General features: G+C 46.0%; 1 pseudogene; it reads right to left on the bottom strand.

Annotated features, from left to right (window-relative positions):
• The window catches only part of LOC135538387 (collagen alpha-1(IX) chain-like), an 85028-nt pseudogene that overhangs the window by 12478 nt on the left and 47106 nt on the right, over positions 1–25444 (bottom strand).

The raw sequence follows: 25444 nt of genomic DNA, 5'->3' as shown, positions 1-25444 counted from the left end.
TTATACAGTTAGACAACAACACTAGTTTATACTACTATGTAAAGTTATACAGTAGATTTATACAGCTAGACAACAACACTAGTTATACTACTATGTAAAGTTATACAGTAGATTTATACAGTTAGACAACAACACTAGTTATACTACTATGGAAAGTTATACAGTAGATTTATACAGTTAGACAACAACACTAGTTATACTACTATGTAAAGTTATACAGTAGATTTATACAGTTAGACAACAACACTAGTTATACTACTATGTAAAGTTATACAGTAGTATATACAGTAAGACAACAACACTAGTTATACTACTATGTAAAGTTATACAGTAGATTTATACAGTTAGACAACAACACTAGTTTATACTACTATGGAAAGTTATACAGTAGATTTATACAGTTAGACAACAACACGAGTTATACTACTATGGAAAGTTATACAGTAGATTTATACAGTTAGACAACAACACTAGTTATACTACTATGTAAAGTTATACAGTAGTATATACAGTAAGACAACAACACTAGTTATACTACTATGTAAAGTTATACAGTAGATTTATACAGTTAGACAACAACACTAGTTATACTACTATGGAAAGTTATACAGTAGATTTATACAGTTAGACAACAACACTAGTTATACTACTATGTAAAGTTATACAGTAGATTTATACAGTTAGACAACAACACTAGTTTATACTACTATGGAAAGTTATACAGTAGATTTATACAGTTAGACAACAACACTAGTTATACTACTATGTAAAGTTATACAGTAGTATATACAGTAGACAACAACACTAGTTATACTACTATGTAAAGTTATACAGTAGATTTATACAGTTAGACAACAACACTAGTTATACTACTATGTAAAGTTCTACAGTAGATTTATACAGTTAGACAACAACACTAGTTTATACTACTATGTAAAGTTATACAGTAGATTTATACAGTTAGACAACAACACTAGTTATACTACTATGTAAAGTTATACAGTAGATTTATACAGTTAGACAACAACACTAGTTATACTACTATGGAAAGTTATACAGTAGATTTATACAGTTAGACAACAACACTAGTTTATACTACTATGTAAAGTTATACAGTAGATTTATACAGTTAGACAACAACACTAGTTATACTACTATGTAAGGTTATACAGTAGATTTATACAGTTAGACAACAACACTAGTTTATACTACTATGTAAAGTTATACAGTAGATTTATACAGTTAGACAACAACATGAGTTATACTACTATGGAAAGTTATACAGTAGATTTATACAGTTAGACAACAACACGAGTTATACTACTATGGAAAGTTATACAGTAGATTTATACAGTTAGACAACAACACTAGTTATACTACTATGGAAAGTTATACAGTAGATTTATACAGTTAGACAACAACACTAGTTATACTACTATGTAAAGTTATACAGTAGATTTATACAGTTAGACAACAACACTAGTTATACTACTATGTAAAGTTATACAGTAGATTTATACAGTTAGACAACAACACTAGTTATACTACTATGGAAAGTTATACAGTAGATTTATACAGTTAGACAACATCACTAGTTATACTACTATGGAAAGTTATACAGTAGATTTATACAGTTAAACAACAACACTAGTTATACTACTATGTAAAGTTATACAGTAGTATATACAGTAAGACAACAACACTAGTTATACTACTATGTAAAGTTATACAGTAGATTTATACAGTTAGACAACAACACTAGTTATACTACTATGTAAAGTTATACAGTAGTATATACAGTAAGACAACAACACTAGTTATACTACTATGTAAAGTTATACAGTAGATTTATACAGTTAGACAACAACACTAGTTTATACTACTATGTAAAGTTATACAGTAGTATATACAGTAAGACAACAACACTAATTATACTACTATGTAAGGTTATACAGTAGATTTATACAGTTAGACAACAACACGAGTTATACTACTATGGAAAGTTATACAGTAGATTTATACAGTTAGACAACAACACTAGTTTATACTACTATGTAAAGTTATACAGTAGATTTATACAGTTAGACAACAACACGAGTTATACTACTATGGAAAGTTATACAGTACATTTATACAGTTAGACAACAACACTAGTTTATACTACTATGTAAAGTTATACAGTAGATTTATACAGTTAGACAACAACACTAGTTATACTACTATGTAAAGTTATACAGTAGATTTATACAGTTAGACAACAACACTAGTTATACTACTATGTAAAGTTATACAGTAGATTTATACAGTTAGACAACAACACTTGTTATACTACTATGTAAAGTTATACAGTAGATTTATACAGTTAGACAACAACACTAGATATACTACTATGTAAAGCAACAGCAAGACTAGTCTTATAAATGCATGATTGAACTAGTAACACTAGAGGGGGTCAAAAGGATGTATTTCACAAAGTGTGTCCTTGTCAGGTGAATATGGTAAGAATTTGACTTTCTATTAGCTAGCAATTGAGGCTAAATTGCTGTCTTCATGATTGTACAGAACAGTGGAAAGTCAAATCAAAACTGGTGGTTTCATGAAAATGGAAAATTGTCCTAAGAAGTCCGTGGAACCTGAAATGACTAAACACAAAGCCACAGTGATCTTCAGTTGAGCTCCTTCTCTATCTTTTCATCAAACATCAGGCATGCAGAACGTAAACGGTCCAGGGAGCCTTAATCCAATGAGTAGAGTAGTTGTATAATATCAGTTTAGTTGTATGATATCAGTAGTTTAGTTGTATAATATCAGTAGTTTAGTTGTATAATATCAGTAGTTTAGTTGTATGATATCAGTAGTTTAGTTGTATAATATCAGTAGTTTAGTTGTATAATATCAGTAGTTTAGTTGTATGATATCAGTAGTTTAGTTGTATAATATCAGTAGTTTAGTTGTATAATATCAGTAGTATGTTTAGTTGTATAATATCAGTAGTTTAGTTGTATAATATCAGTAGTTTAGTTGTATAATATCAGTAGTTTATCAGTAGTTTAGTTGTATAATATCAGTAGTTTAGTTGTATAATATCAGTAGTTTAGTTGTATAATATCAGTAGTTTAGTTGTATAATTAGTTGTATAATATCAGTAGTTTAGTTGTATAATATCAGTAGTTTATAATATCAGTAGTTTAGTTGTATGATATCAGTAGTTTAGTTGTATAATATCAGTAGTTTAGTGTTTAGTAGTTTAGTTGTAATATCAGTAGTTTAGTTGTATAATATCAGTAGTTTAGTTGTATAAGTTTAGTTGTATAATATCAGTAGTTTAGTTGTATAATATCAGTAGTTTAGTTGTATAATATCAGTAGTTGTATAATATCAATAGTTTAGTTGTATGATATCAGTAGTTTAGTTGTATAATATCAGTAGTTTAGTTTAGTTGTATAATATCAGTAGTATGTTTAGTTGTATAATATCAGTAGTTTAGTTGTATAATATCAGTAGTTTAGTTGTATAATATCAGTAGTATGTTTAGTTGTATAATATCAGTAGTTTAGTTGTATAATATCAGTAGTTTAGTTGTATAATATCAGTAGTATGTTTAGTTGTATAATATCAGTAGTTTAGTTGTATAATATCAGTAGTTTTTAGTTGTATAATATCAGTAGTTTAGTTGTATAATATCAGTAGTTGTATAATATCAGTTTAGTTGTATAATATCAGTAGTATGTTTAGTTGTATAATATCAGTAGTTTAGTTGTATAATATCAGTAGTTTAGTTGTATAATATCAGTAGTTTAGTTGTATAATATCAGTAGTTTAGTTGTATAATATCAGTAGTATGTTTAGTTGTATAATATCAGTAGTTTAGTTGTATAATATCAGTAGTTTAGTTGTATAATATCAGTAGTTTAGTTGTATAATATCAGTAGTTTAGTTGTATAATATCAGTAGTTTAGTTGTATAATATCAGTAGTAGTTTAGTTGTATAATATCAGTAGGTTAGTTGTATAATATCAGTAGTTTAGTTGTATAATATCAGTAGTTTAGTTGTATAATATCAGTAGTTTAGTTGTATAATATCAGTAGTTTAGTTGTATAATATCAGTAGTTTAGTTGTATAATATCAGTAGTTTAGTTGTATAATATCAGTAGTATGTTTAGTTGTATAATATCAGTAGTTAATTTGTATAATATCAGTAGTTTAGTTGTATAATATCAGTAGTTTAGTTGTATAATATCAGTAGTTTAGTTGTATAATATCAGTAGTTTAGTTGTATAATATCAGTAGTTTAGTTGTATAATATCAGTAGTTTAGTTGTATAATATCAGTAGTTTAGTTGTATAATATCAGTAGTTTAGTTGTATAATATCAGTAGTTGTTGTATAATATCAGTAGTTTAGTTGTATAATATCAGTGTTTAGTTGTATAATATCAGTAGTTTAGTTGTATAATATCAGTAGTTTAGTTGTATAATATCAGTAGTTTAGTTGTATAATATCAGTAGTTTAGTTGTATAATATCAGTAGTTTAGTTGTATAATATCAGTAGTTTAGTTGTATAATATCAGTAGTTTAGTTGTATAATATCAGTAGTTTAGTTGTATAATATCAGTAGTTTAGTTGTAGTAATATCAGTAGTTTAGTTGTATAATATCAGTAGTTTAGTTGTATAATATCAGTAGTTTAGTTGTATAATATCAGTAGTTTAGTTGTATAATATCAGTAGTTTAGTTGTATAATATCAGTAGTTTAGTTGTATAATATCAGTAGTTATGTTTAGTTGTATAGTATCAGTAGTTTAGTTGTATAATATCAGTAGTTTAGTTGTATAATATCAGTAGTTTAGTTGTATAATTCAGTAGTTTAGTTGTATAATATCAGTAGTTTAGTTGTATAATATCAGTAGTTTAGTTGTATAATATCAGTAGTTTAGTTGTTAATATCAGTAGTTTAGTTGTATAGTATCAGTATAATATCAGTAGTATGTTTAGTTGTATAATATCAGTAGTTTAGTTGTATAATATCAGTAGTTTTAGTTGTATAATATCAGTAGTTTAGTTGTATAATATCAGTAGTATGTTTAGTTGTATAATATCAGTAGTTTAGTTTATAGTTGTATAATATCAGTAGTTTAGTTGTATAATATCAGTAGTTTAGTTGTATAATATCAGTAGTTTTTAGTTGTATAATATCAGTAGTTGTATAATATCAGTAGTTGTATAATATCAGTAGTTTAGTTGTATAATATCAGTAGTTTAGTTGTATAATATCAGTAGTTTAGTTGTATAATATCAGTAGTTTAGTTGTATAATATCAGTAGTTTAGTTGTATAATATCAGTAGTTTAGTTGTATAATATCAGTAGTTTAGTTGTATAATATCAGTAGTTTAGTTGTATAATATCAGTAGTTTAGTTGTATAATATCAGTAGTTTAGTTGTATAATATCAGTAGTTTAGTTGTATAATATCAGTAGTTTAGTTGTATAATATCAGTAGTTTAGTTGTATAATATCAGTAGTTTAGTTGTATAATATCAGTAGTTTAGTTGTATAATATCAGTAGTTTAGTTGTATAATATCAGTAGTTTAGTTGTATAATATCAGTAGTTTAGTTGTATAGTATCAGTAGTTTAGTTGTATAATATCAGTAGTTTAGTTGTATAATATCAGTAGTTTAGTTGTATAATATCAGTAGTTTAGTTGTATAATATCAGTAGTTTAGTTGTATAATATCAGTAGTTTAGTTGTATAATATCAGTAGTTTAGTTGTATAATATCAGTAGTTTAGTTGTATAATATCAGTAGTTTAGTTGTATAATATCAGTAGTTTAGTTGTATAATATCAGTAGTTTAGTTGTATAATATCAGTAGTTTAGTTGTATAATATCAGTAGTTTAGTTGTATAATATCAGTAGTTTAGTTGTATAATATCAGTAGTTTAGTTGTATAATATCAGTAGTTTAGTTGTATAATATCAGTAGTTTAGTTGTATAATATCAGTAGTTTAGTTGTATAATATCAGTAGTTTAGTTGTATAATATCAGTAGTTTAGTTGTATAATATCAGTAGTTTAGTTGTATAATATCAGTAGTTTAGTTGTATAATATCAGTAGTTTAGTTGTATAATATCAGTAGTTTAGTTGTATAATATAGTTTAGTTGTATAATATCAGTAGTTTAGTTGTATAATATCAGTAGTTTAGTTGTATAATATCAGTAGTTTAGTTGTATAATATCAGTAGTTTAGTTGTATAATATCAGTAGTTTATAATATCAGTAGTTTAGTTGTATAATATCAGTAGTTTAGTTGTATAATATCAGTAGTTTAGTTGTATAATATCATCAGTAGTTTAGTTGTATAATATCAGTAGTTTAGTTGTATAATATCAGTAGTTTAGTTGTATAATATCAGTAGTTTAGTTGTATAATATCAGTAGTTTAGTTGTATAATATCAGTAGTTTAGTTGTATAATATCAGTAGTTTAGTTGTATAATATCAGTAGTTTAGTTGTATAATATCAGTAGTTTAGTTGTATAATATCAGTAGTTTAGTTGTATAATATCAGTAGTTTAGTTGTATAATATCAGTAGTTTAGTTGTATAATATCAGTAGTTTAGTTGTATAATATCAGTAGTTTAGTTGTATAATATCAGTAGTTTAGTTGTATAATATCAGTAGTTTTGTAGTTTTAGTTGTATAATATCAGTAGTTTAGTTGTATAATATCAGTATTTAGTTGTATAATATCAGTAGTTTAGTTGTATAATATCAGTAGTTTAGTTGTATAATATCAGTAGTTTAGTTGTATAATATCAGTAGTTTTGTAGTTGTATAATATCAGTAGTTTAGTTGTATAATATCAGTAGTTTAGTTGTATAATATCAGTAGTTTAGTTGTATAATATCAGTAGTTTAGTTGTATAATATCAGTAGTTTAGTTGTATAATATCAGTAGTTTAGTTGTATAATATCAGTAGTTTAGTTGTATAGTATCAGTAGTTTAGTTGTATAATATCAGTAGTTTAGTTGTATAATATCAGTAGTTTAGTTGTATAATATCAGTAGTTTAGTTGTATAATATCAGTAGTTTAGTTGTATAATATCAGTAGTTTAGTTGTATAATATCAGTAGTTTAGTTGTATAATATCAGTAGTTTAGTTGTATAATATCAGTAGTTTAGTTGTATAATAGTATCAGTAGTTTAGTTGTATAGTATCAGTAGTTTAGTTGTATAATATCAGTAGTTTAGTTGTATAGTATCAGTAGTTTAGTTGTATAATATCAGTAGTTTTTAGTTGTATAATATCAGTAGTTTAGTTGTATAATATCAGTAGTTTAGTTGTATAATATCAGTAGTTTAGTTGTATAATATCAGTAGTTTAGTTGTATAGTATCAGTAGTTTAGTTGTATAATATCAGTAGTTTAGTTGTATAATATCAGTAGTTTAGTTGTATAATATCAGTAGTATAGTTGTATAATATCAGTAGTTTAGTTGTATAATATCAGTAGTATAGTTGTATAATATCAGTAGTTTAGTTGTATAGTATCAGTAGTTTAGTTGTATAATATCAGTAGTTTAGTTGTATAATATCAGTAGTTTAGTTGTATAATATCAGTAGTTTAGTTGTATAATATCAGTAGTATAGTTGTATAATATCAGTAGTTTAGTTGTATAGTATCAGTAGTTTAGTTGTATAATATCAGTAGTTTAGTTGTATAATATCAGTAGTATAGTTGTATAGTATCAGTAGTATGTTAAGTTGTATAATAGCATTGATTGTTTCCCCACCAGACGGCAGGTCTCTACAGAGGAGATAGATACCAGTCAGAATAGAACATTCTCTTATCTTACCCTCTCTCCCTTCACTCCAGGGAGGCCTGGGGGTCCAGGAACCCCAGGAAGACCAAGATCTCCTTTAGGTCCCTACAAAACAAAGGTAGAGCGACAACAATGAGGTCAGAGGTCAACAACACACTACTGTATGTCCTTAGAGCAAGGTGCTTGCGGTGCCAGGGTTGTGGGTTAGATTCCTGGGACAGACCATATGTAACATGTATGTACGCATGACTGTAGGGTTACAAGCCTGCTGAATGGAATACTGTATGTAAATATCTAAACCTACAGAACACCACAGCAGAAAGTAGTGGAAACCTCAGATAAGACAGCAGAGTATGGAGAAACTAACCACAAGCTCTTCAGCCATTAGGGCAACATCCACTGATGAATGAACTGTTCATGAGAGGACTATATCAGGGTCGTGACTCAGAACATGCACAGAAGAAAGAGAATTTCTAAAAACCTGGCTGCAATTTTTATTTTGTATGCTTATGTGTGTGTGTGTGTGTCTCTTTGTTCTCTGTGCTGGGCACACCTTGATTGCTGACCGTGTGTGTGTGAGGAATGCCAAAGCAACAGAAGGCTCTTTCAGCCAGCTGGCCCTGGCCCTCATTCTCTCCTTACTGTGAAAATAGCCTCTGTGTGAGATCCTGAGATCCCGTTCAGAACTATTCTCTAGGGAATTTCTCTGTAACCACAGCCAGGTCCCCCCTCTCTGTAACCACAGCCAGGTCCCCACTCTCTGTAACCACAGCCAGGTCCCCCCTCTCTGTAACCACAGCCAGGTCCCCCCTCTCTGTAACCACAGCCAGGTCCCCACCCACAGCCAGGTCCCCCTCTGTAACCACAGCCAGGTCCCCCCTCTCTGTAACCACAGCCAGGTCCCCCCTCTCTGTAACCACAGCCAGGTCCCCACTCTCTGTAACCACAGCCAGGTCCCCCCTCTCTGTAACCACAGCCAGGTCCCCCCTCTCTGTAACCACAGCCAGGTCCCCACTCTCTGTAACCACAGCCAGGTCCCCACTCTCTGTAACCACAGCCAGGTCCCCACTCTCTGTAACCACAGCCAGGTCCCCCTCTCTGTAACCACAGCCAGGTCCCCACTCTCTGTAACTACAGCCAGGTCCCCACTCTCTGTAATCACAGCCAGGTCCCCACTCTCTGTAACCACAGCCAGGTCCCCACTCTCTTTAACCACAGCCAGGTCTCCCCTCTGTAACCACAGCCAGGTCCCCCCTCTCTGTAACCACAGCCAGGTTCCCCCTCTCTGTAATCACAGCCAGGTCCCCACTCTCTGTAACCACAGCCAGGTCCCCCTCTCTGTAACCACAGCCAGGTCCCCACTCTCTGTAACCACAGCCAGGTCCCCACTCTCTGTAACCACAGCCAGGTCCCCCAGCCAGGTCTCTGTAACCACAGCCAGGTCCCCACTCTCTGTAACCACAGCCAGGTCCCCACTCTCTGTAACCACAGCCAGGTCCCCACTCTCTGTAACCACAGCCAGGTCCCCCCTCTTGTAACCACAGCCAGGTCCCCACTCTCTGTAACCACAGCCAGGTCCCCCTCTCTGTAACCACAGCCAGGTCCCCACTCTCTGTAACCACAGCCAGGTCCCCACTCTCTGTAACCACAGCCAGGTCCCCACTCTCTGTAACCACAGCCAGGTCCCCCACTCTCTGTAACCACAGCCAGGTCCCCACTCTCTTTAACCACAGCCAGGTCCCCACTCTCTGTAACCACAGCCAGGTCCCCACTCTCTGTAACCACAGCCAGGTCCCCACTCTCTGTAACCACAGCCAGGTCCCCACTCTCTGTAACCACAGCCAGGTCCCCACTCTCTGTAACCACAGCCAGGTCCCCACTCTCTGTAACCACAGCCAGGTCCCCACTCTCTGTAACCACAGCCAGGTCCCCACTCTCTGTAACCACAGCCAGGTCCCCACTCTCTGTAACCACAGCCAGGTCCCCCCTCTCTGTAACCACAGCCAGGTCCCCACTCTCTGTAACCACAGCCAGGTCCCCACTCTCTGTAACCACAGCCAGGTCCCCACTCTCTGTAACCACAGCCAGGTCCCCACTCTCTGTAACCACAGCCAGGTCCCCACTCTCTGTAACCACAGCCAGGTCCCCACTCTCTGTAACCACAGCCAGGTCCCCCTCTCTGTAACCACAGCCAGGTCCCCACTCTCTGTAACCACAGCCAGGTCCCCCTCTCTGTAACCACAGCCAGGTCCCCACTCTCTGTAACCACAGCCAGGTCCCCCTCTCTGTAACCACAGCCAGGTCCCCACTCTCTGTAACCACAGCCAGGTCCCCCTCTCTGTAACCACAGCCAGGTCCCCCTCTCTGTAACCACAGCCAGGTCCCCACTCTCTGTAACCACAGCCAGGTCCCCCTCTCTGTAACCACAGCCAGGTCCCCCTCTCTGTAACCACAGCCAGGTCCCCCTCTCTGTAACCACAGCCAGGTCCCCACTCTCTGTAACCACAGCCAGGTCCCCATTCTCTGTAACCACAGCCAGGTCCCCATTCTCTGTAACCACAGCCAGGTCCCCCCTCTCTGTAACCACAGCCAGGTCCCCCCTCTCTGTAACCACAGCCAGGTCCCCACTCTCTTTAACCACAGCCAGGTCCCCACTCTGTAACCACAGCCAGGTCCACACTCTCTGTAACCACAGCCAGTCCCCCTCTCTTAACCACAGCCAGGTCCCCACTCTCTGTAACCAGCAGCCAGGTCCCCACTCTCTGTAACCACAGCCAGACAACACAGCCAGGTCCCCACTCTCTGTAACCAACATCAACCAGGTCGCCACTCTCTGTAACCACAGCCAGGTCCCCACTCTCTGTAACCACAGCCAGGTCCCCACTCTCTGTAACCACAGCCAGGTCCCCACTCTCTGTAACCACAGCCAGGTCCCCACTCTCTGTTACCACAGCCAGGTCAAAACACTCTCTGTAACAAAAGCCAGGTCCCCACTCTCTGTAACCACAGCCAGGTCCCCCTCTCTGTAACCACAGCCAGGTCCCCACTCTCTGTAACCACAGCCAGGTCCCCACTCTCTGTAACCACAGCCAGGTCCCCCTCTCTGTGACCACAGCCAGGTCCCCCTCTCTGTCCACAGCCAGGTCCCCCTCTTTAACCACAGCCAGGTCCCCACTCTCTGTAACCACAGCCAGGTCCCCACACTCTTTAACCACAGCCAGGTCCCACTCTCTGTAACCACAGCCAGGTCCCCACTCTCTGTAACCACAGCCAGGTCCCCCCTCTGTAACCACAGCCAGGTCCACACTCTGTAACCACAGCCAGGTCCCCAATCTCTGTAACCACAGCCAGGTCCCCCTCTCTGTAACCACAGCCAGGTCCCCCGTCTCTGTAACCACAGCCAGGTCCCCACTCTCTGTAACCACAGCCAGGTCCCCCTCTCTGTAACCACAGCCAGGTCCCCACTCTCTGTAACCACAGCCAGGTCCCCACTCTCTGTAACCACAGCCAGGTCCCCAATCTCTTCTAACACAGCCAGGTCCCCACACTCTTTAACCACAGCCAGGTCCCCACACTGTAACCACAGCCAGGTCCCCACTGTAACCACAACCAGGTCCCCACACTCTTGTAACCACAGCCAGGTCCCCACTCTCTGTAAACACAGCCAGGTCAGTGTCAGTGTCAGGTCAGGTCAGTGTCAGGACAGCCAGGTCAGTGTCAGGTCAGTCTCTCTCTAACTCAGAAACATCTTGGTGTTCCAGCCTAACTTTGTCATCATTGAGTCGTTGTTACAAAGTATGTTTCCTTTCATTAATCCTTATATTATACCTGACACGAAGACACACAGTATCACACAGCAACCAGACAACAACAGTCAACAACAACAACATCAACAACAACAACTCACCCTGGCCCCTGGTTTGCCTGGTGGACCTGCAGGTCCTTGTCAGTGTCTCCCTAGGTCAGTGTCAAAGGGAATTACAAGAGAGAAGAGGAGGTTTGTTTTATTACACATTAATGCACGATAAAGGACATTAAAATGGAACCCAGAGGGCAAAACAGGTTGCATTGACATCACCGACATCATTGTAACCCAATTACTACCAGTTGTAATCTGGTTGTGATGGCAGTCAGGTAAAAACAGCTTTGCCTGTGGGAAATATAATAAATGACAGGATACTCACCGGTCCACCAATGGGTCCAATGGGTCCTAGACCTCCTGCTTTGCCTTGCTCTCCCTACACAGAGACATCACAGTGAACAGGTCATTACTGGATGGACAACTTGAAATGCATTTTAAATCAACTTGGATTTGATTTGGACTTACTGTTTTACCAGCAGATCCTATTGTTCCAAGAAGACCTGCCTCTCCAGAGCTACCCTGAAATAGAGCAACAGAAACAGAGTTTAGTGTCATAACAGTGGACAGAAACACGTACCATAGGATGGTATCGTAGTGTCTGTCAACAGACTGGGATGCCACAACTAACAAGGAACTTTGTCCAATGTGCAGATTATTTCATCACTGATTTGGGACATTTGGCCCATAGACTTGCCCGAAACTTACAGAGAGCAGGGGGGGGGGAGCTACCGCCCGGATTCCATCCCCATTGTACAATCTTTTCTAACACATTTCCTCCCACAACTTAGTTCTGTGTGTCTGAGATGAAGTATATCAGGTCAGTGTCAGGACAGTCAGGTCAGTGTCAGGACAGTCAGGTCAGGTCAGGTCAGTGTCAGTGTCAGGACAGTCAGGTCAGTGTCAGGACAGGTCAGGTCAGGACAGTCAGGTCAGTGTCAGGACAGTCAGGTCAGTGTCAGGACAGTGTCAGGACAGTCAGGTCAGTGTCAGGACAGTCAGGTCAGTGTCAGGACAGTCAGGTCAGTGTCAGGACAGTCAGGTCAGTGTCAGGACAGTCAGGTCAGTGTCAGGACAGTCAGGTCAGTGTCAGGACAGTCAGGTCAGTCAGGTCAGTGTCAGGACAGTCAGGTCAGTGTCAGGACAGTCAGGTCAGTGTCAGGACAGTCAGGTCAGTGTCAGGACAGTCAGGTCAGTGTCAGGACAGTCAGGTCAGTGTCAGGTCAGGTCAGGTCAGTGTCAGGACAGTCAGGTCAGTGTCAGGACAGTCAGGTCAGTGTCAGGAGTCAGTCAGGACAGTCAGGTCAGTGTCAGGTCAGGACAGTCAGGTCAGTGTCAGGTCAGGACAGTCAGGTCAGGTCAGGTCAGTCAGGTCAGTCAGGACAGTCAGGTCAGGTCAGGACAGTCAGTCAGGTCAGTGTCAGGACAGTCAGGTCAGGTCAGGACAGTCAGGTCAGGGTCAGGTCAGGTCAGGTGTCAGGACAGTCAGGTCAGGTCAGTCAGGACAGTCAGGTCAGGGTCAGGACAGTCAGGTCAGTGTCAGGACAGTCAGGTCAGGTCAGTGTCAGGACAGTCAGGTCAGGTCAGGACAGTCAGGTCAGTCAGGTCAGGACAGTCAGGTCAGTGTCAGGACAGTCAGGTCAGGTCAGGACAGTCAGTCAGGTCAGGACAGTCAGGTCAGTGTCAGGACAGTCAGGTCAGTGTCAGGACAGTCAGGTCAGGTCAGTGTCAGGACAGTCAGGTCAGTGTCAGGACAGTCAGGTCAGGTCAGTCAGGACAGTCAGGTCAGTGTCAGGACAGTCAGGTCAGTGTCAGGACAGTCAGGTCAGTGTCAGGACAGTCAGGTCAGGTCAGGACAGTCAGGTCAGGTCAGGTCAGTCAGGTCAGGTCAGTGTCAGGACAGTCAGGTCAGTGTCAGGACAGTCAGGTCAGGTCAGTGTCAGGACAGTCAGGTCAGTGTCAGGACAGTCAGGTCAGTGTCAGGACAGTCAGGTCAGGTCAGGACAGTCAGGTCAGGTCAGGACAGTCAGGTCAGGTCAGGACAGTCAGGTCAGTCAGGAGGTCAGGTCAGTCAGGACAGTCAGGTCAGGTCAGGACAGTCAGGTCAGGTCAGGTCAGGGTCAGTGTCAGGACAGTCAGGTCAGGTCAGGACAGTCAGGTCAGTGTCAGGACAGTCAGGTCAGGTCAGGACAGTCAGGTCAGTGTCAGGTCAGTCAGGTCAGGTCAGGACAGTCAGGTCAGTGTCAGGACAGTCAGGTCAGTGTCAGGACAGTCAGGTCAGGTCAGGACAGTCAGGTCAGTCAGGTCAGTCAGGTCAGGGTCAGGACAGGTCAGGTCAGGTCAGGTCAGTCAGGACAGTCAGGTCAGGTCAGGTCAGGTCAGTGTCAGGACAGTCAGGTGTCAGGACAGTCAGGTCAGGTCAGGTCAGGTCAGGTCAGGTCAGTGTCAGGACAGTCAGGTCAGGTCAGTGTCAGTGTCAGGTCAGGTCAGTGTCAGGACAGTCAGGTCAGTGTCAGGACAGTCAGGTCAGTGTCAGGACAGTCAGGTCAGGTCAGTGTCAGGACAGTCAGGTCAGGTCAGGACAGTCAGGTCAGGTCAGTGTCAGGACAGTCAGGTCAGGTCAGTGTCAGGACAGTCAGGTCAGGTCAGGACAGTCAGGTCAGGTCAGGACAGTCAGGTCAGGTCAGGTCAGTGTCAGGACAGTCAGGTCAGGTCAGGACAGTCAGGTCAGGGTCAGGACAGTCAGGTCAGGTCAGTGTCAGGACAGTCAGGTCAGGGTCAGGACAGTCAGGTCAGTGTCAGGACAGTCAGGTCAGGTCAGGTCAGGTCAGGTCAGGTCAGGTCAGTGTCAGGTCAGTCAGGTCAGTGTCAGGACAGTCAGGTCAGGTCAGGTCAGGACAGTCAGGTCAGGTCAGGTCAGGTCAGGTCAGGTCAGTGTCAGGACAGTCAGGTCAGGTCAGGTCAGGTCAGGTCAGGACGTCAGTGTCAGGACAGTCAGGTCAGGTCAGGACAGTCAGGTCAGTGTCAGGACAGTCAGGTCAGTGTCAGGACAGTCAGGTCAGTGTCAGGACAGTCAGGTCAGGTCAGTGTCAGGACAGTCAGGTCAGTGTCAGGACAGTCAGGTCAGTGTCAGGACAGTCAGGTCAGGTCAGTGTCAGGACAGTCAGGTCAGGACAGTCAGGTCAGGTCAGGACAGGTCAGGTCAGTGTCAGGACAGGTCAGGTCAGTGTCAGGACAGTCAGGTCAGTGTCAGGACAGTCAGGTCAGGTCAGGACAGTCAGGTCAGTGTCAGGTCAGTCAGGACAGTCAGGTCAGGTCAGTGTCAGGACAGTCAGGTCAGGTCAGGACAGTCAGGTCAGTGTCAGGACAGTCAGGTCAGTGTCAGGACAGTCAGGTCAGGTCAGGTCAGGACAGTCAGGTCAGTGTCAGGACAGTCAGGTCAGGTCAGGTCAGGACAGGTCAGGTCAGTGTCAGGACAGCCAGGTCAGGTCAGTGTCAGGACAGTCAGGTCAGTGTCAGGTCAGTGTCAGGACAGTCAGGTCAGTGTCAGGACAGTCAGGTCAGTGTCAGGACAGGACAGTCAGGTCAGTGTCAGGACAGTCAGGTCAGTCAGTGTCAGGACAGTCAGGTCAGGTCAGTGTCAGGACAGTCAGGTCAGTGTCAGGACAGTCAGGTCAGGTCAGTGTCAGGACAGTCAGGTCAGGTCAGTCAGGACAGTGTCAGGACAGTCAGGTCAGTGTCAGGACAGGACAGGTCAGGTCAGGTCAGGACAGTCAGGTCAGTGTCAGGACAGTCAGGTCAGTGTCAGGACAGTCAGGTCAGTGTCAGGACAGTCTGGTCAGTGTCAGGACAGTCTGGTCAGGACAGTCTGGTCAGTGTCAGGACAGTCAGTGTCAGGACAGTCAGGTCAGTGTCAGGACAGTCAGGTCAGTGTCAGGACAGTCAGGTCAGTGTCAGGACAGTCAGGTCAGGTCAGTGTCAGGACAGTCAGGTCAGTGTCAGGACAGTCTGGTCAGTGTCAGGACAGTCAGGTCAGTGTCAGGACAGTCAGGTCAGGTCAGTGTCAGGACAGTCAGGTCAGTGTCAGGACAGTCAGGTCAGTGTCAGGACAGTCAGGTCAGGTCAGTGTCAGGACAGTCTGGTCAGTGTCAGGACAGTCAGGTCAGGTCAGTCAGGACAGTCAGGTCAGGTCAGGTCAGGACAGTCAGGTCAGTGTCAGGACAGTCAGGTCAGGTCAGGTCAGTGTCAGGTCAGTCAGGTCAGTCAGGTCAGAGTCAGGTCAGGTCAGGACAGTCAGGTCAGTGTCAGGACAGTCAGGTCAGTGTCAGGACAGTCAGGTCAGTGTCAGGACAGTCAGGTCAGTGTCAGTGTCAGGACAGTCAGGTCAGTCACAGGTCAGGTCAGTGTCAGGACTGTCAGGTCAGTGTCAGGACAGTCAGGTCAGTGTCAGGACAGTCAGGTCAGGTCAGTGTCAGGACAGTCAGGTCAGTGTCAGGACAGTCAGGTCAGTGTCAGGACAGTCAGGTCAGTGTCAGGACAGTCAGGTCAGTGTCAGGACAGTCAGGTCAGTGTCAGGACAGTCAGGTCAGTGTCAGGACAGTCAGGTCAGGTCAGTGTCAGGACAGTCAGGTCAGTGTCAGGACAGTCAGGTCAGGTCAGTGTCAGGACAGTCAGGTCAGGACAGTCAGGTCAGTGTCAGGACAGTCAGGTCAGTGTCAGGACAGTCAGGTCAGTGTCAGGACAGTCTGGTCAGTGTCAGGACAGTCAGGTCAGTGTCAGGACAGTCAGGTCAGTGTCAGGACAGTCAGGACAGTCAGGTCAGGTCAGGACAGTCAGGTCAGTGTCAGGACAGTCAGGTCAGGTCAGTGTCAGGACAGTCTGGTCAGTGTCAGGACAGTCAGGTCAGGTCAGTCAGGACAGTCAGGTCAGTGTCAGGACAGTCAGGTCAGTGTCAGGACAGTCTGGTCAGTGTCAGGACAGTCAGGTCAGTGTCAGGACAGTCAGGTCAGTGTCAGGACAGTCAGGTCAGTGTCAGGACAGTCAGGTCAGGTCAGTGTCAGGACAGTCAGGTCAGTGTCAGGACAGTCAGGTCAGTGTCAGGACAGTCAGGACAGTCAGGTCAGGTCAGTCAGGACAGTCAGGTCAGGTCAGTCAGGTCAGTGTCAGGACAGTCAGGTCAGGTCAGGGACAGTCAGGTCAGGTCAGTGTCAGGACAGTCAGGTCAGGTCAGTCAGGTCAGTGTCAGGACAGTCAGGTCAGTGTCAGGACAGTCAGGTCAGTGTCAGGACAGTCAGGTCAGTGTCAGGACAGTCTGGTCAGTGTCAGGACAGTCTGGTCTGTGTCAGGACAGTCAGGTCAGGTGTCAGGACAGTCAGGTCAGTGTCAGGACAGTCAGGTCAGTGTCAGGACAGTCAGTGTCAGGACAGTCAGGTCAGTGTCAGGACAGTCAGGTCAGTGTCAGGACAGTCAGGTCAGGTCAGGAGTCAGTCAGTCAGGTCAGGTCAGTGTCAGGACAGTCAGGTCAGTGTCAGGACAGTCAGGTCAGTGTCAGGACAGTCAGGTCAGGTCAGGTCAGTGTCAGGACAGTCAGGTCAGTGTCAGGACAGTCAGGTCAGTGTCAGGACAGTCAGGTCAGGTCAGTGTCAGGACAGTCAGGGCAGGTCAGTGTCAGGACAGTCAGGTCAGTGTCAGGACAGTCAGGTCAGTGTCAGGACAGTCAGGTCAGGTCAGGTCAGGACAGTCAGGTGTCAGGTCAGGTCAGTCAGGACAGTCAGGTCAGTGTCAGGACAGTCAGGTCAGTGTCAGGACAGTCAGGACAGTCAGGTCAGTGTCAGGACAGTCAGGTCAGTGTCAGGACAGTCAGGGTCAGTGTCAGGACAGTCAGGTCAGTGTCAGGACAGTCAGGTCAGTGTCAGGACAGGTCAGGTCAGTGTCAGGACAGTCAGGTCAGTCAGGACAGTCAGGTCAGGTCAGGACAGGACAGGTCAGGTCAGTGTCAGGACAGTCAGGTCAGGTCAGTCAGGACTGTCAGGTCAGTGTCAGGTCAGTGTCAGGACAGTCAGGTCAGGTCAGTGTCAGGACAGTCAGGTCAGGTCAGTGTCAGGACAGTCAGGTCAGGTCAGTGTCAGGACAGTCAGGTCAGTGTCAGGACAGTCAGGTCAGTGTCAGGACAGTCAGGTCAGGTCAGTCAGGTCAGGTCAGTCAGGTCAGTCAGGACAGTCAGGTCAGTGTCAGGACAGTCAGGTCAGTGTCAGGACAGTCAGGTCAGTGTCAGGACAGTCAGGTCAGTGTCAGGACAGTCAGGTCAGGTCAGTGTCAGGACAGTCAGGTCAGTGTCAGGACAGTCAGTCAGGTCAGGACAGTCAGGTCAGTGTCAGGACAGTCAGGTCAGGTCAGGGTCAGGACAGTCAGGTCAGTGTCAGGACAGTCAGGTCAGTGTCAGGACAGTCAGGTCAGTGTCAGGACAGTCAGGTCAGGGTCAGGACAGTCAGGTCAGTGTCAGGACAGTCAGGTCAGTGTCAGGACAGTCAGGTCAGGTCAGTCAGGACAGTCAGGTCAGTGTCAGGACAGTCAGGTCAGGTCAGGTCAGGACAGTCAGGTCAGTGTCAGGACAGTCAGGTCAGTGTCAGGACAGTCAGGTCAGTGTCAGGACAGTCAGGTCAGTGTCAGGTCAGGACAGTCAGGACAGTCAGGTGTCAGGACAGTCAGGTCAGTGTCAGGACAGTCAGGTCAGTGTCAGGACAGTCAGGTCAGTGTCAGGACAGTCAGGTCAGGTCAGTGTCAGGACAGTCAGGTCAGGACAGTGTCAGGTCAGTCAGGTCAGTGTCAGGACAGTCAGGTCAGTGTCAGGACAGTGTCAGGACAGTCAGGTCAGTGTCAGGTCAGGTCAGGTCAGTGTCAGGACAGTCAGGTCAGTGTCAGGACAGTCAGGTCAGGTCAGTGTCAGGACAGTCAGTCAGGTCAGTGTCAGGACAGTCAGGTCAGGTCAGTGTCAGGACAGGTCAGGTCAGGTCAGGACAGGTCAGGTCAGGTCAGGTCAGTCAGGTCAGGTCAGTGTCAGGACAGTCAGGTCAGTGTCAGGACAGTCAGGTCAGGGTCAGGACAGTCAGGTCAGTGTCAGGACAGTCAGGTCAGTGTCAGGACAGTCAGGTCAGGTCAGTGTCAGGACAGTCAGGTCAGTGTCAGGACAGTCAGGTCAGTGTCAGGACAGTCAGGTCAGTGTCAGGACAGTCAGGTCAGTGTCAGGACAGTCAGGTCAGGTCAGTGTCAGGACAGTCAGGTCAGGACAGTCAGTGTCAGGACAGTCAGGTCAGGTCAGTCAGGACAGTCAGGTCAGTCAGGACAGTCAGGTCAGTGTCAGTCAGGTCAGGTCAGGTCAGTCAGGACAGTCAGGTCAGTGTCAGGACAGTCAGGTCAGTGTCAGGACAGTCAGGTCAGTGTCAGGACAGTCAGGTCAGTGTCAGGTCAGTCAGGTCAGGTCAGGACAGTCAGGACAGTCAGGTCAGTGTCAGGACAGTCAGGTCAGTGTCAGGACAGTCAGGTCAGTGTCAGGACAGTCAGGTCAGTGTCAGGACAGTCAGGTCAGTGTCAGGACAGTCAGGTCAGTGTCAGGACAGTCAGGTCAGTCAGGTCAGGACAGTCAGGTCAGTGTCAGGACAGGTCAGGTCAGTGTCAGGACAGTCAGGTCAGGTCAGGACAGTCAGGTCAGTGTCAGGACAGTCAGGTCAGTGTCAGGACAGTCAGGTCAGTGTCAGGACAGTCTGGTCAGTGTCAGGACAGTCTGGTCAGTGTCAGGTCAGGACAGTCAGGTCAGTGTCAGGACAGTCAGGTCAGTGTCAGGACAGTCAGGTCAGTGTCAGGTCAGTCAGGTCAGGTCAGGACAGTCAGGTCAGTCAGGACAGTCAGGTCAGTGTCAGGACAGTCAGGTCAGGTCAGGTCAGGTCAGTGTCAGGACAGTCAGGTCAGTGTCAGGACAGGTCAGGTCAGTGTGTCAGGACAGTCAGGTCAGTGTCAGGACAGTCAGGTCAGTGTCAGGACAGTCAGGTCAGGTCAGTCAGGACAGTCAGGTCAGGTCAGTCAGGTCAGGAGGACAGTCAGGTCAGGTCAGTGTCAGGACAGTCAGGTCAGTGTCAGGACAGTCAGGTCAGTGTCAGGACAGTCAGGTCAGTGTCAGGACAGTCAGGTCAGTGTCAGTGTCAGGACAGGTCAGTGTCAGTGTCAGGACAGTCAGGTCAGGTCAGGTCAGTGTCAGGACAGTCAGGTCAGTGTCAGGACAGTCAGGTCAGTGTCAGGTCAGGTCAGGTCAGTGTCAGGACAGTCAGGTCAGTGTCAGGACAGTCAGGTCAGGTCAGTGTCAGGACAGTCAGGTCAGTGTCAGGTCAGGTCAGGTCAGGACAGTCAGGTCAGTCAGGACAGTCAGGTCAGTGTCAGGACAGTCAGGTCAGTGTCAGGACAGTCAGGTCAGTGTCAGGACAGTCAGGTCAGTGTCAGGTGTCAGGACAGTCAGGTCAGGTCAGTCAGGACAGTCAGGTCAGTGTCAGGACAGTCAGGTCAGTGTCAGGACAGTCAGGTCAGTGTCAGTCAGGTCAGTGTCAGGACAGTCAGGTCAGTGTCAGGACAGTCAGGTCAGGTCAGGTCAGGACAGTCAGGTCAGTGTCAGGACAGTCAGGTCAGTGTCAGGACAGTCAGGTCAGGTCAGGTCAGGACAGTCAGTGTCAGGACAGGTCAGGTCAGTCAGGACAGTCAGGTCAGTGTCAGGACAGTCAGGTCAGTGTCAGGACAGTCAGTGTCAGGACAGTCTGGTCAGTGTCAGGACAGTCAGGTCAGTGTCAGGACAGTCAGGTCAGGTCAGTCAGGACAGTCAGGTCAGTGTCAGGACAGTCAGGTCAGTGTCAGGACAGTCAGGTCAGGACAGTCAGGTCAGTGTCAGGACAGTCAGGTCAGTGTCAGGACAGTCAGGTCAGTGTCAGGACAGTCAGGTCAGTGTCAGGACAGTCAGGTCAGTGTCAGGACAGTCAGGTCAGTGTCAGGACAGTCAGGTCAGTGTCAGGACAGTCAGGTCAGTGTCAGGACAGTCAGGTCAGTGTCAGGACAGTCTGGTCAGTGTCAGGACAGGTCAGGACAGTCAGGACAGTCAGGTCAGTGTCAGGACAGTCAGGTCAGGTCAGTGTCAGGACAGTCAGGTCAGTGTCAGGACAGTCAGGTCAGGTCAGTGTCAGGACAGTCAGGTCAGTGTCAGGACAGTCAGGTCAGGTCAGTGTCAGGACAGTCAGGTCAGTGTCAGGACAGTCAGGTCAGTGTCAGGACAGTCAGGTCAGTGTCAGGACAGTCAGGTCAGTGTCAGGACAGTCAGGTCAGTGTCAGGACAGTCAGGTCAGTGTCAGGACAGTCAGGTCAGGTCAGGACAGTCAGGACAGTCAGGTCAGTGTCAGGACAGTCAGGTCAGTGTCAGGACAGTCAGGTCAGTGTCAGGACAGTCAGGTCAGTGTCAGGACAGTCAGGTCAGGGTCAGGACAGTCAGGTCAGTGTCAGGACAGTCAGGTCAGTGTCAGGACAGTCAGGTCAGGGTCAGGACAGTCAGGTCAGTGTCAGGACAGTCAGGTCAGTGTCAGGTCAGGTGTCAGGACAGTCAGGTCAGTGTCAGGACAGTCAGGTCAGGTCAGTGTCAGGACAGTCAGGTCAGTGTCAGGACAGTCAGGACAGGTCAGTGTCAGGACAGGTCAGGTCAGTGTCAAGACAGTCAGGTCAGGTCAGTGTCAGGACAGTCAGGTCAGTGTCAGGACAGTCAGGTCAGTGTCAGGACAGTCAGGTCTGTGTCAGGACAGTCAGGTCAGTGTCAGGACAGTCAGGTCAGTGTCAGGTCGGTGTCAGGACAGTCAGGTCAGTGTCAGGACAGTCAGGTCAGTGTCAAGACAGTCAGGACAGGTCAGTGTCAGGACTGTCAGGTCAGTGTCAAGACAGTCAGGTCAGGTCAGTGTCAAGACAGTCAGGACAGGTCAGTGTCAGGACTGTCAGGTCAGTGTCAGAACAGTCAGGTCAGTGTCAAGACAGTCAGGTCAGGTCAGTGTCAAGACAGTCAGGACAGGTCAGTGTCAGGACTGTCAGGTCAGTGTCAGAACAGTCAGGTCAGTGTCAGGACAGTCAGGTCAGGTCAGTGTCAGGACAGTCAGGTCAGGTCAGTGTCAGGACAGTCAGGTCAGGTCAGTGTCAGGTCAGGTCAGTGTCAGGACAGTCAGGTCAGGTCAGTGTCAGGACAGTCTGGTCAGTGTCAGGACAGTCAGGTCAGGTCAGTGTCAGGACAGTCTGGTCAGTGTCAGGACAGTCAGGTCAGTGTCAGGACAGTCTGGTCAGTGTCAGGACAGTCAGGTCAGTGTCAGGACAGTCAGGTCAGTGTCAGGACAGTCAGGTCAGTGTCAGGACAGTCTGGTCAGTGTCAGGACAGTCTGGTCAGTGTCAGGACAGTCTGGTCTGTGTCAGGACAGTCAGGACAGTCAGGTCAGTGTCAGGACAGTCAGGTCAGTGTCAGGACAGTCAGGTCAGTGTCAGGACAGTCTGGTCAGTGTCAGGACAGTCAGGTCAGTGTCAGGACAGTCAGGTCAGTGTCAGGACAGTCAGGTCTGTGTCAGGACAGTCAGGTCAGTGTCAGGACAGTCAGGTCAGTGTCAGGTCGGTGTCAGGACAGTCAGGTCAGTGTCAGGACAGTCAGGTCAGGTCAGTGTCAGGACAGTCAGGTCAGTGTCAAGACAGTCAGGACAGGTCAGTGTCAGGACTGTCAGGTCAGTGTCAAGACAGTCAGGTCAGGTCAGTGTCAGGACAGTCAGGTCAGTGTCAGGACAGTCAGGTCAGTGTCAGGACAGTCAGGTCTGTGTCAGGACAGTCAGGTCAGTGTCAGGACAGTCAGGTCAGTGTCAGGTCGGTGTCAGGACAGTCAGGTCAGTGTCAGGACAGTCAGGTCAGGTCAGTGTCAGGACAGTCAGGTCAGTGTCAAGACAGTCAGGACAGGTCAGTGTCAGGACTGTCAGGTCAGTGTCAAGACAGTCAGGTCAGGTCAGTGTCAAGACAGTCAGGACAGGTCAGTGTCAGGACTGTCAGGTCAGTGTCAGAACAGTCAGGTCAGTGTCAAGACAGTCAGGTCAGGTCAGTGTCAAGACAGTCAGGACAGGTCAGTGTCAGGACTGTCAGGTCAGTGTCAGAACAGTCAGGTCAGTGTCAGGACAGTCAGGTCAGGTCAGGTCAGTGTCAGGACAGTCAGGTCAGGTCAGTGTCAGGACAGTCAGGTCAGGTCAGTGTCAGGTCAGGTCAGTGTCAGGACAGTCAGGTCAGGTCAGTGTCAGGACAGTCTGGTCAGTGTCAGGACAGTCAGGTCAGGTCAGTGTCAGGACAGTCTGGTCAGTGTCAGGACAGTCAGGTCAGGTCAGTGTCAGGACAGTCAGGTCAGTGTCAGGACAGTCAGGTCAGTGTCAGGACAGTCAGGTCAGTGTCAGGACAGTCAGGTCAGTGTCAGGACAGTCAGGTCAGGTCAGTGTCAGGACAGTCAGGTCAGTGTCAGGACAGTCAGGTCAGGTCAGGTCAGTGTCAGGACAGTCAGGTCAGTGTCAGGACAGTCAGGTCAGGTCAGTGTCAGGACAGTCAGGTCAGGACAGTCAGGTCAGTGTCAGGACAGTCAGGTCAGTGTCAGGACAGTCAGATCTGTGTCAGGACAGTCAGGTCAGTGTCAGTGTCAGGACAGTCAGGTCAGGACAGTCAGGTCAGTGTCAGGACAGTCAGGTCAGGTCAGGTCAGGTCAGGTCAGTGTCAGGACAGTCAGGTCAGTGTCAGGACAGTCAGGTCAGTGTCAGGACAGTCAGATCTGTGTCAGGACAGTCAGGTCAGTGTCAGGACAGTCAGGTCAGTGTCAGGACAGTCAGGTCAGTGTCAGGACAGTCAGGTCAGTGTCAGGACAGTCAGGTCAGTGTCAGGTCAGTGTCAGGACAGTCAGGTCTGTGTCAGGACAGTCAGGTCTGTGTCAGGACAGTCAGGTCAGTGTCAGGACAGTCTGGTCAGTGTCAGGACAGTCAGGTCTGTGTCAGGACAGTCTGGTAAGTGTCAGGACAGTCTGGTCAGTGTCAGGACAGTCTGGTCAGTGTCAGGACAGTCTGGTCTGTGTCAAGACAGTCAGGACAGTCAGGTCAGTGTCAGGACAGTCAGGTCAGTGTCAGGACAGTCAGGTCAGTGTCAGGACAGTCTGGTCAGTGTCAGGACAGTCAGGTCAGTGTCAGGACAGTCAGGTCAGTGTCAGGACAGTCTGGTCAGTGTCAGGACAGTCTGGTCAGTGTCAGGACAGTCTGGTCTGTGTCAGGACAGTCAGGACAGTCAGGTCAGTGTCAGGACAGTCAGGTCAGTGTCAGGACAGTCTGGTCAGTGTCAGGACAGTCAGGTCAGTGTCAGGACAGTCAGGTCTGTGTCAGGACAGTCAGGTCAGTGTCAGGACAGTCAGGTCAGTGTCAGGTCGGTGTCAGGACAGTCAGGTCAGTGTCAGGACAGTCAGGTCAGGTCAGTGTCAGGACAGTCAGGTCAGTGTCAAGACAGTCAGGACAGGTCAGTGTCAGGACTGTCAGGTCAGTGTCAAGACAGTCAGGTCAGGTCAGTGTCAAGACAGTCAGGACAGGTCAGTGTCAGGACTGTCAGGTCAGTGTCAGAACAGTCAGGTCAGTGTCAGAACAGTCAGGTCAGGTCAGTGTCAGGACAGTCAGGTCAGTGTCAGGACAGTCAGGTCAGGTCAGTGTCAGGTCAGTCAGGTCAGGTCAGTGTCAGGACAGTCCGATCAGTGTCAGTGTCAGGACAGTCTGGTCAGTGTCAGGACAGTCTGTTCAGTGTCAGGACAGTCAGGTCAGTGTCAGGACAGTCAGGACAGTCAGGTCAGGTCAGTCAGGTCAGTGTCAGGACAGTCAGGACAGTCAGTGTCAGGACAGTCAGGTCAGTGTCAGGACAGTCAGGTCAGTGTCAGGACAGTCAGGTCAGTGTCAGGACAGTCTGGTCAGTGTCAGGACAGTCAGGTCTGTGTCAGGACAGTTGGGTCAGTGTCAGGACAGTCAGGTCTGTGTCAGGACAGTCTGGTCAGTGTCAGGACAGTCAGGTCAGTGTCAGGACAGTCAGGTCAGTGCCAGGACAGTCAGGTCAGTGCCAGGACAGTCAGGTCAGTGCCAGGACAGTCAGGTCAGTGTCAGGACAGTGTCAGGACAGTCTGGTCAGTGTCAGGACAGTCAGGTCTGTGTCAGGACAGTCAGGTCAGTGTCAGGACAGTCAGGTCAGTGTCAGGACAGTCAAGTCAGTGTCAGGTCGGTGTCAGGACAGTCAGGTCAGTGTCAGGACAGTCAGGTCAGTGTCAGGACAGTCAGGTCAGTGTCAAGACAGTCAGGACAGGTCAGTGTCAAGACAGTCAGGTCAGTGTCAGGACAGTCAGGTCAGTGTCAGGACAGTCAGGTCAGTGTCAGGTCAGTCAGGTCAGTGTCAGGACAGTCCGATCAGTGTCAGTGTCAGGACAGTCTGGTCAGTGTCAGGACAGTCTGGTCAGTGTCAAGACAGTCAGGTCAGTGTCAGGACAGTCAGGTCAGGTCAGTGTCAGGTCAGGTCAGTGTCAGGTCAGGTCAGTGTCAGGACAGTCAGGACAGTGTCAGGACAGTCAGGTCAGTGTCAAGACAGTCAGGTCAGTGTCAGGACAGTCAGGTCAGGTCAGGTCAGGTCAGTGTCAGGTCAGGTCAGGTCAGGTCAGTGTCAGGACAGTCTG

This window comes from Oncorhynchus masou, unplaced genomic scaffold (assembly GCF_036934945.1).
Source record: "Oncorhynchus masou masou isolate Uvic2021 unplaced genomic scaffold, UVic_Omas_1.1 unplaced_scaffold_950, whole genome shotgun sequence".
Taxonomy (NCBI): Eukaryota; Metazoa; Chordata; class Actinopteri; order Salmoniformes; family Salmonidae; genus Oncorhynchus; species Oncorhynchus masou.
The sequence above is the reverse complement of the archived record's forward strand: the minus strand, read 5'-3'. Positions and strand labels throughout refer to the sequence as shown.